This window comes from Dysidea avara, chromosome 2, assembly GCF_963678975.1.
Source record: "Dysidea avara chromosome 2, odDysAvar1.4, whole genome shotgun sequence".
NCBI classification, from domain to species: Eukaryota; Metazoa; Porifera; class Demospongiae; order Dictyoceratida; family Dysideidae; genus Dysidea; species Dysidea avara.
The window spans coordinates 29,414,909-29,424,668 of NC_089273.1; the positions used below are offsets into that span (position 1 = coordinate 29,414,909).

Consider the following 9,760-nt stretch of genomic DNA (forward strand, 5'->3'; position numbering starts at 1 on the left):
GCATAGTGATTTTGTACACTGCGTTACATAGACTATGTTATACTGTGGACTGTGTTTCATGGTTTAATCCTCTCACCGCCACAACCGCCATATCGTGGTTTCAGTTATAAACACCCATAGCATCACATTCTACATGCTCTGTAACTTTAGTCAAGTGTTTTAGTAGCTCCTGTGCTTATCCTGTAGTGGGCATGTCCTTAAGTGAACAGAAACAGGGATAACTGGTTTCTAGTGCACTATTGCAGGGTTAGATGATGCTATCACGTATTTTTGGAATGCCGATAACAAGCATTTTAAATGATTCTTTGCCGTGATAAAGACACTACTAATAAAGAGAAACAGTAAGGAGAGGGGTTATATGGGTTGGAGTGAATACTTTTGTACACCTCGAAACAGTGATCTCATGCTTGTATGCACATGCACACTTGCTCAAATGCTGGAAAACCAGACTTAGAGATAATCGCTTCAACTGTAAACAGGTTAGTGATGTTTATTGTATTATTATAAACAGTGCTAGCCAGTAAAGTGGTGAAATTTCACATTTGTTTCACTTATATCGATTTTTGTACTTTAAAGTTATATAATGGATTTGTGGTTGCTCTCGTGCAAACAGCAACTTTATGATCAAATTCCTTGTTCTATAGCGAGTAATCTGATATGTATTTTATAGAATTATATGGTATGGTGTGTAAGTTATAGCAGTTTAGAAACAATAGATTGGAGCCTCTACAAATTTGGCGGTGAGGGAGTTAACAGACGTGACACAATAAAATTTGAAGTACAAAATGCTGTAAGCACAGCAGTCAAATTTATCTAGCGAATCTAAATAATCTAATTGACAAAGTAAGAAGTATGACTATAAAGTTGTCAATGTGTTCATGAAAATATAAGCATATGTTTATTCACTGTTTTATTCAGTGCCACAGCTAAAAAATTAATTATCCAGACACTAAAAGCTTCCAATTTTGCATTATCATACTATGTATATGCTGTGTGTACAGTCTACAATACATACAGGGAACATGACCTGCTTTAAGAGAATATAATGTAATTAAATATCTGTATATAGATGGTCTTAAGGGATTAAATTTAAGCTACTTGCACTGCAGCAAATAGAACCCATCATGGAAAAATGAATACTATGTCACACCAAATTAGTCATGGTCTGTTTACTTTCTACTAGAAACCTGAAGTTTGAATAGTATGTAAAACATTACAACTGCAACTGACTTTTTTGGATTATATTTGACTACTTAGAACATCTTTATCTTTATAGGTGTAGGAGCCATACTCCTTGTGACAAAATATAATGAGGTAGCTCCATTTAATTCCCACCTGTTTGCTACTAGCTACACCTATTGAACCTTGCATACAATATTTAGCAGTCTATAGCCACATTAGTACTCTTTTTAGAGATCATGTGAATGTCCAATGTGAGGCTTGCACCAATTATGCTGGCATGATTTTGAGCATAATAGGCCAGCAAAAAGCATCAAGCATTATGCCAGCATAAAAGGACAATTTTCATTAAAACGCACAATGTGTGCACCAAACATACAGCAAAACATGAACACTCTACACTGCATTTCATATCAAGAAAATTTGTTGGCTCATTGTTTCTTGGCTGATTATTTGCACTTCACGGAAATAAGATCAAGATACTCTAATAGAGCAGTCACTTACTCTAATACAACAGTCAGGAAGGGTTGATATGCTCTAATAAAACAGCCAACTCTAGATCATCTTGACTTCAATAGCATAATTTTGAACATAATTGGCTGGATTTTTGATCCTGCTCAAAAACATAACAGGCTATTTTCAAAGCATAATTGGCTCAAGCCTATCCATTGTGTGATGTAAAAATAAGTTTTGCACCTCGTGAGATACTAAAAGTAACAATTGTGCCTATGGTTTCATGGACTGTGGATCTAGCTACATACCCTTTGTTACCTAAAGCCATTAAAGTGGCTCTGAACGCATGCCTATTGAAATCAATCCGTAGCGCCTTCGATCCTGGGGTTACAGAGCTAAAACCACTGTCATTTTATTCAGGAGTCACAGGCGTTTCAAACAGAGAATTGGGTGAAGCCAAGAAAAGCAGTCAGGGAAACCAACACCACTTGGAATACACAGAAGAAGTATAAAACACGCGTATTGGTTACATGCCTGTGAACAATCGGCCATAACTTTCGTCTCGGTAGTGGTACGGCATTGGAATAAAGATTAAAAGACTCTTCATGTGATGGCGTGTCGATTGGTATATGATATGACATCATCACACATAGTAACAAGATGGTGGCTTGGTTTTTATTTTTTGCATGACGAAGAAGAAACAATCCGAGACAAGGCGAGTTCCTTCGCTTTGCAGCGTGTGAGTTCTGCATGTTACTGTGAAACTTTTTAGATGCCTGAGTAGGGTAAAGAGAGGTCTTTTGAATGGTACATACTGTTGAGCGTTAATTGAAAGATGGCTTTCACACGCTTCGTACACAGGTCACACAAGCTGTTATTGTTTTGTCTATTGCGGTTTTTGTGGTTTTATAAAAATAATTCAGATAACAAAGGGACGATGAACATCCCACAAATAGTAGGGGATAAATAATTGTAATAAAAGTTTATAGTTCAGATTGTGGACCCAAACATAGGTCTGTAATTTCAGAATTATATTCAATGATTAAAAATAAATGTTGTCGTGAAACTTGGTATGCTTAACTACAAAAGATAATAAAACAAAGGATGCTGAACATCAGTCTATTTACCTGTACAAAACTGAGCACCATAACAGACACTACAATTTTTACTCTTTCTCAAATAATAAACAGTACAATGCTCATACCTACGTACATTCATGCTGTCACACTACAGATAAGTTTTTTATGTTCAGAAGTTTAGGAGAGTATTTAGACCATGACAAATCAATGTTATGTTTCACAGATGCGGTGGGTTATTGTTTTGGAAAACTTAAAAGTAAGAGTACAGATGAAACTTGCTATTTTAGAATTATTACTATTAAAAGGTACACACAAAAAGCAAATGATTAACTGGATTCCTGGCACAGGCCCAGGGCTGCTTTCTTTAAAAAATTAGGCCAGAAATTTCAAACTTTTGTACCTCTTTTTCAAAGTATGTAAAAGCAGCAAACAGCTCTGTGCAAGAAGTCTAGTATATTTTGTTTATTACTGTGCATACTTTCAAACATAAGGCTAAGGAGCAAATTTCATCCTGTCCTTTGTGTGGAGTAAATTTTTAATTTTTATCTTGTGTCTCAATCTGACACAATTCCTGTATCAAATTTTTAGTATATAATTTTAGGATAATTTAGTGAACTACAAGACTGCGTAGTTGGCCAGTACATGCTCCTTGAAGCAATATTATGCAACTACACTTCTTGTGGTTTACACAAGGTGATAATATGTTAGAAAGTGATAATGGTGATAATGAACAACAGTAGCCTAACAGCCTGATGCAGCTTGCTCTTTAAATACTGTGAACAGCTCCACTTTGTTTCATAGTTGTCCATAATTTTTCATGCTCATCCACAAACCTGCTGTCCTATTGTCATTGTAAGTTCCTTAATTATGTACTTCAGTGCCACCGTAATATTGCACATAGAGCATTTTGTGCATGATAGGTACTTTATCATGTAGTACGATAGTACTGTATAGTAGGGACAATGAAGGTGTGGTGTAGTCCGCGATAAAACATCACCCAAAAACCTGCCTCGATTTTTCCTCACAATGACATAACAGCATTCGTTGAGTAAAATCAAGCCCAATAGTGCCTTCAGGTCAACCTGAAACGTTTTTGTCAAGTTGCTACAGAATTTTTTTATTTAACATAACTTTCTACTGCCTGCCTGATGCATTCAGTCAAGCATAGCAGAAAACTGGGTAGAGCTACAGCCCTACTTCTTTCATGAATATGTTTTAAATTCACTTAAGAAGAAACTTTTGGCATAATTTATTGATATGTATACAATACGTGGACTATTGTGTTGCCTTTTATCCTTCTGTACGAGTGAAGATTCTTCATCAATAGTAGGGCTTCCGTCTACAGGTGTGGCAACATAATAATTATGCAATATAGTATTATGTAATGTGTACACCAGTGGACACATGTTTTAGATGTTGCAGTGCTGAGTGAGCTGTCAAATATCAACAGTGTTGGGCAAGTTACTTTATAAAAGTAACTAGTTACATATTACATATTACTTGCAGCTGAACTATTTAGTTACAGTTACATATTACCCATAAAATAAAGTAACTGTAATAATATTACATATTATATTACTTTGTGTCCACAGCCTTAAGCTGTCACGTGTGAAATTACCACCTTATCACATGACATGATTGCATTGTTAGACAACGTGTAAATCTTGACTATGAGTAAGAAGCTGGTGAATAAGCCTCATTCAGTAGGCTTCATTACTTCATTGTGGCTAAGCGTTACTCAGTGGATTACTAACAAGATTAGTAACTTCGTTACTTGTAGTAATAATATTACGTAATATTAGATTCGTTACAGTAACTATATTACTTAGGTAACGTGTTACATTTGTAAGTAAAGTAACTGGAGTTATATTACCTGTTTTTATAGCGTATTTCGTTATATTACTTAGTTACCACAAAAGTAATAATATTACGTAACGCGTTACATATGTAACGCGTTACTCACAACACTGAATATCAATAGAGACAAGTTGATGTTGTGCTACTTCTAAAAACCAGGCGCCATGCAGCTAGCTAACTCATCTGAAATTTATTATAGACAGTATATGCTACTATGAATTAACCAACTATGTATTACTATTTTACAATAGGGTAGTTTTGGGTTGTACAATAATATTATTAGCTAACTCTCATATTTTGTAATTCATGAAATTTTCGTAATTCATTCAATTACATTGCTATGCACTGCTAAGGAAGCGTTTGTTAAACAAACCGCTTTTACCAACATATTGCACACAGAAGTATCTTCTAAACTGTTTCATAGTGTGACTAACATGTTTTTTCCTACAAATTCTCTTGACAAAGCCTCAAGCTGCTCTTCATTTTCGTTTACGTACATAAGGGATACACCCCCTTTCAGCTCAAAGCGATAGGCTATTCCTGGTAGTGTACGAGGCCTGCACCGTTGTTTTTCAGTAGTTAAATTCCTGGAAACCTCAAGGGGAAGGCAGTCTGAGGAAAGTCGCCACACCCGTATTTCAGTCCGCCGAAAAGAAACCACAAAGTTCACCAGTGCAGAAGTTTAATACAGACTTCATTTCGCTATTACTTCTTACGTAAAAGCTGCTTTTACCATTATTCAACGATTTTGCTCACGTGGGTGCGTATGGACAAACATAGGTACATAGGTAGATAAGTAGATAGGTACACACACACACTTTTACGAAAACAATTTCAGTAAACCAGGCCGTGCCCACAGCTGGCTTTCGGCCAGCTGTGGGCGCGCGCCTGGTTTAACAAGTGTTTTGATTTAACAAAGTTAACTGAACTACTTGTGTTTCTGAACATTTGCTGTGACTGTACCAAGGCACTTTTCACTACATGCAGGCATGTTGGGATCCAGACTTCTAAAAAAGGAAGCTCCACTCATAATGGTAGACTCCCACCAATGTTTCACTGTTAAATCTTATCATTTAGGCCTTTAGAAATTCAACTGAAGCCTTTAACAGTTGCTTTAGAAGACAAATAATTTTAGAGGCACTTATCACAGAAAGATAACAGTTTCATATGATATTTGAAGTATTATTGCTGTAAACAAAGGTAGAAGTAAGTGTTTTGTCTTGTAATAAGTGTTTCTTTGACTGATAATTATTAACTGATTTTAGCTTTATTGAGGAGAAAAATTGTCAGCAGTTAAACTCAGTCAGGCATCTGCCAAATGTGGATTCTAACCCTTTGAGCCCAGCAGATCCACCTCAGCACTAGCTGCTTCTCTTGTTCACTTCATTGTTATCCAGACTGGTAGCATGCTTTCTTTCATGACTTTCTTTGAGTTTCTTCACATGATGTGCCAAGCAAACCACCACATATAGCTGTAGCTAAGTGCTACTATTACCATGTAAACAAAGTTAGTAAAGTGAATACAGTTTAGCAATAATAATTATGTGGTGTGTTATACATTTAGCTATTTGGCAAAGCTTTGCTGACTACTTGCATATACCCATAATATACGTAGTGCTGTTATTAACTGTAACAATATTGTGTAATATGGTGACCGGTTTTATGAAAAGGGGTCTTCCCACGAACACATCCAATTTACCAACTTTAATGACTCATAGCTTCAGACAAATTGAAGGAAATTAATGACATCAAATCTGGTCAATAGTTAGCACCAACATTGCTAAATAGATAAAAATTTTAATTAAATTAATTTGCACTATTACTACTATACAGTGTGTTTAGTGGTCATGAACTTGCTACTGAAACAAGCTGTATTGGAGTAGAACGTAATGTCGAATTGCTGTAAAACAATAAGAATGAATATCCCTACTGTGCATTTTAATCTCTGCAGCACAGTAGGGATATTTTCTTCTTATTGTTTTACAGCAATTGGACATTACATACTACTCCAATCCAGCTTGTTTCAGTACTTTATATTGTGGTACTATGTTGTCCCTACTCTAGTTTAAAATTCCTAATTTTTCTTATACTTGTAATATGTACACATTGAATGACATAATACTGTACCAAACTGACCTGGTCCAGGTGCCTGATCATACTGTCCAGGCGGTGGTTGATAATACTGTCCAGGCACTTGCCCAGGTGCTTGTAGTTGATAATATTGTCCAGGTGCTGGCACATTTGCTTGATAAGGTACTTGTCCAGGTACTTGTGCTGGTGGTTGGAAGTATTGTCCAGTGTTTTGTGCAGGTGCTTAATTAAAAGAACAACAATTTTAATAATAAATTAATAATAAAGTTTAGCTTCAAACCCTGGTAGAGTACTAAATTACATACAGTATAATTAATAATTGCAATTTATGCTAAGGTACTTAGTGAAAAACAAGCACTAGTTTACAGACTTGTTACACTGTAAGCAAGTATCAATGTTAATTGTAGGGGTAGAAGGTTAGTTAGTCTCTTAGTAGAACACTTAATTATACAACCAAGTACTAAAGAAAATAAGAAATGTGGTTAAAATTATGTAATAAATAAATAAATGTGACCTAATTGTAGATAACCATCAATCTACGCACAATAGTACTTTAAAATGCATTTAAAAACAATGGGTAAAAAATGCTAGTTTCAGATAAAATTTATGCAAGTTTTTATCTCCTTGCTGGTCGGTGAATTGACACTCCAGTGGACAACTTGTGCATTATCGTGTTCCCCTATTCATAGGGAGTTCAAAATTCCTTGTTTCATCTTCATACACAGGTGGGTTTCTGATTTACAGATGTTTGTTTACGTTACGATGACGAAAGAATTTATGACAATCTTTCTTCAATGAATTCACCTTCCTTCCAGATCACAGATGAATACCTTTGGCAAAACCTATACCTTGGTGGATTTACAAATTCATGGCAAATACAATGAGCAAAGATTTAACTCTGTATGCTATTGTATCAGTAAGTTATGATGGTTTATGTTAGCACCTGTAGATTATTATCTCTATGTCTTTTGTGTGACTGAATTTGACAAAACAAGGCTTCGACACACAAAGCTTCGTTAGGAGATATGGCGATTTTAAGTAATCATTGTGTAATAACTTCTCAGTGCCTACAGCTGTGCAAACAAAATTTGCACCAATAATTCATCCATTTACTAGCTATCGCTGAGTGGGTGTATACATTTCTGATACCCAAAATTTGTCCTGTTTTGGGCAGCTTTTTTCGAGCGGGTAATAATAACACAGGTGGTAGTAATAGGGTGGGAGGGTGGGGGGTGGTGGGTGGGCTTAATATAGGGGTATAAACTGAAGTTAGAAGACGATTGGAATCCAGAGGCCAAGTTTTGGCTCTCCATGGCCCTCAAATCACTCCAAATTGACTGAGAACACTATTGGCGAGCTCTCTGAAGTCCCAGCTCACAACACACCATTATCACAAGCCAGGGCCATTTAATGGTGCCAATCTCCCACTCGTGGCTTTGACAGGGTTGGAAGAAAGCTGCTACAGAAACCAGACTTGCCAGTGCTGAAGTAAGTACAATGTGGAATATGATAGTGTATTAGACCAGCAATCCATTTCTGGTAAAAACGTAAGTTTGATTTTGTGTTTGTGGAAGCCTTGTTATATGAAATGCGGTCACATATATTGACTTATTCACTCATCTGGGTGTCTACTGCTGTATTTCCCACAGTACTTATCTTATGAAGCTGAAATTTACCCAGTCCATTCCTCTATCCCTGTGGACAACAAAGAGTCAATAAAAAGAAATTTTGATAAATGTACGCATATTGACAGTTTTCTAAAATTACGTCACAGATAGCGTATAGACATGTACTACAGACATGTACTCACCAAGGATAGATTAGCCTATGAATGAAGTAACAAACGTATATTATAGTCCAGTCATTTTATGGGTTGACCTTAAACTAATTGCAACACAAATGGTTTCAACAGTTTCTAGCACAGAAAAAATGTGCTCTATAACATATCAAAAGTCCCGGAAAATCCCATAAGGGGAAAGTGACCTTTTGCATGACCTTTTTAGCCATTTTTAGCAAAAAATTATGATTTGTGCTTATATTTCAGCTGTACATAATCCAAACTATTTACATTTGGTATCAAATGATTGCTCTGACTATAAGGAACAAGATAATACTTGTTTGGTATCCATAGCTTAATTGGTTCTAAAGTTATAATCATTTTACTGAACAAAACTGACATTATTTAGTCCCGCCCACGCACTTAATTAAATCCTGGTTTAAGCTATGTATTGCTTGTCTATTGATTGTTTTCCCATGGTAAGGAACATTTTTATAACAGAGGGTCATAATGAAGACTAGAAGGTGCATGTGTTACCATGGAAACCGAGAAATAGCATAGCTTTATATACAATTCGGTTTTCATTCTCTATTGTCATGAAGATGGATTTAATTCTTTACAATTCCAAACATTATCATATTTTACAAATTAAGTTAGGTACATACACAATGACATTTATTATAATAAAATTGTACTTTAACCATGGCCGTGGTAGTGGAAAATCTATTCTCTTGTGTATATAAATGGTAATTTTCGCTTTCATTCAGTTTTGGTATCTGTATCGTCTTCTTCAAATAGAATAGCATTTCACATTGAAATTCTTGCAAGTGCACCTCATGCTGCTGCAGTCAGTGTTCTAATTGTTTTCAAAAGCTCATGTGGAGCAAGTGATAAATCAGTTGGCTTAAGCATAAGTCTTCCGTCATAGACTCTCCACCCCCGTACAGTTGGCTGCATTTCACTGGCATCACCTTTCCACTCTTGTATTTTGAAATATACACAAAAGCTGTGAATTTAGCAGTAGCTGAAGTAGGTGGCAAAGTTTGTGGAAGAGCAATTGTACTCCTTTTAGCTACCTTTTCACAAAAATGCTTGTAGTGGAGGGAGTTTAATCCTTCCTTTGGATTTCCACTGTATAAATCCACTAGTGCTTGCTCTCCTGCAGCCACGATGTCATTTGTTGTAGATGTTGCTGCACTGAACACTCTGGCCGGCATTTGAAAGTGTTTACTGGACTTGAACTTCTTAAGGGAAGTACCTTTCCCAATGCCATATAGCTAGTGTTTTTGTGTCACATCCAAGTATTGCATGCAGGAAGAGAACA

The 9,760-nt window shown here is 36.0% G+C and overlaps 2 protein-coding genes across 2 annotated transcripts in view; both read right to left on the reverse strand.

The window, feature by feature from the left end:
• The window catches only part of LOC136247040 (uncharacterized), a gene marked incomplete at its 5' end in the record, with an annotated part of 62,412 nt that extends 55,531 nt beyond the window's left edge, over positions 1–6,881 (reverse strand). The window contains 1 exon segment of the mRNA XM_066038639.1: positions 6,705–6,881.
• LOC136247984 (uncharacterized) overlaps positions 1–9,760 on the reverse strand; it is a 197,965-nt gene that overhangs the window by 117,943 nt on the left and 70,262 nt on the right. The window lies entirely within an intron of this gene.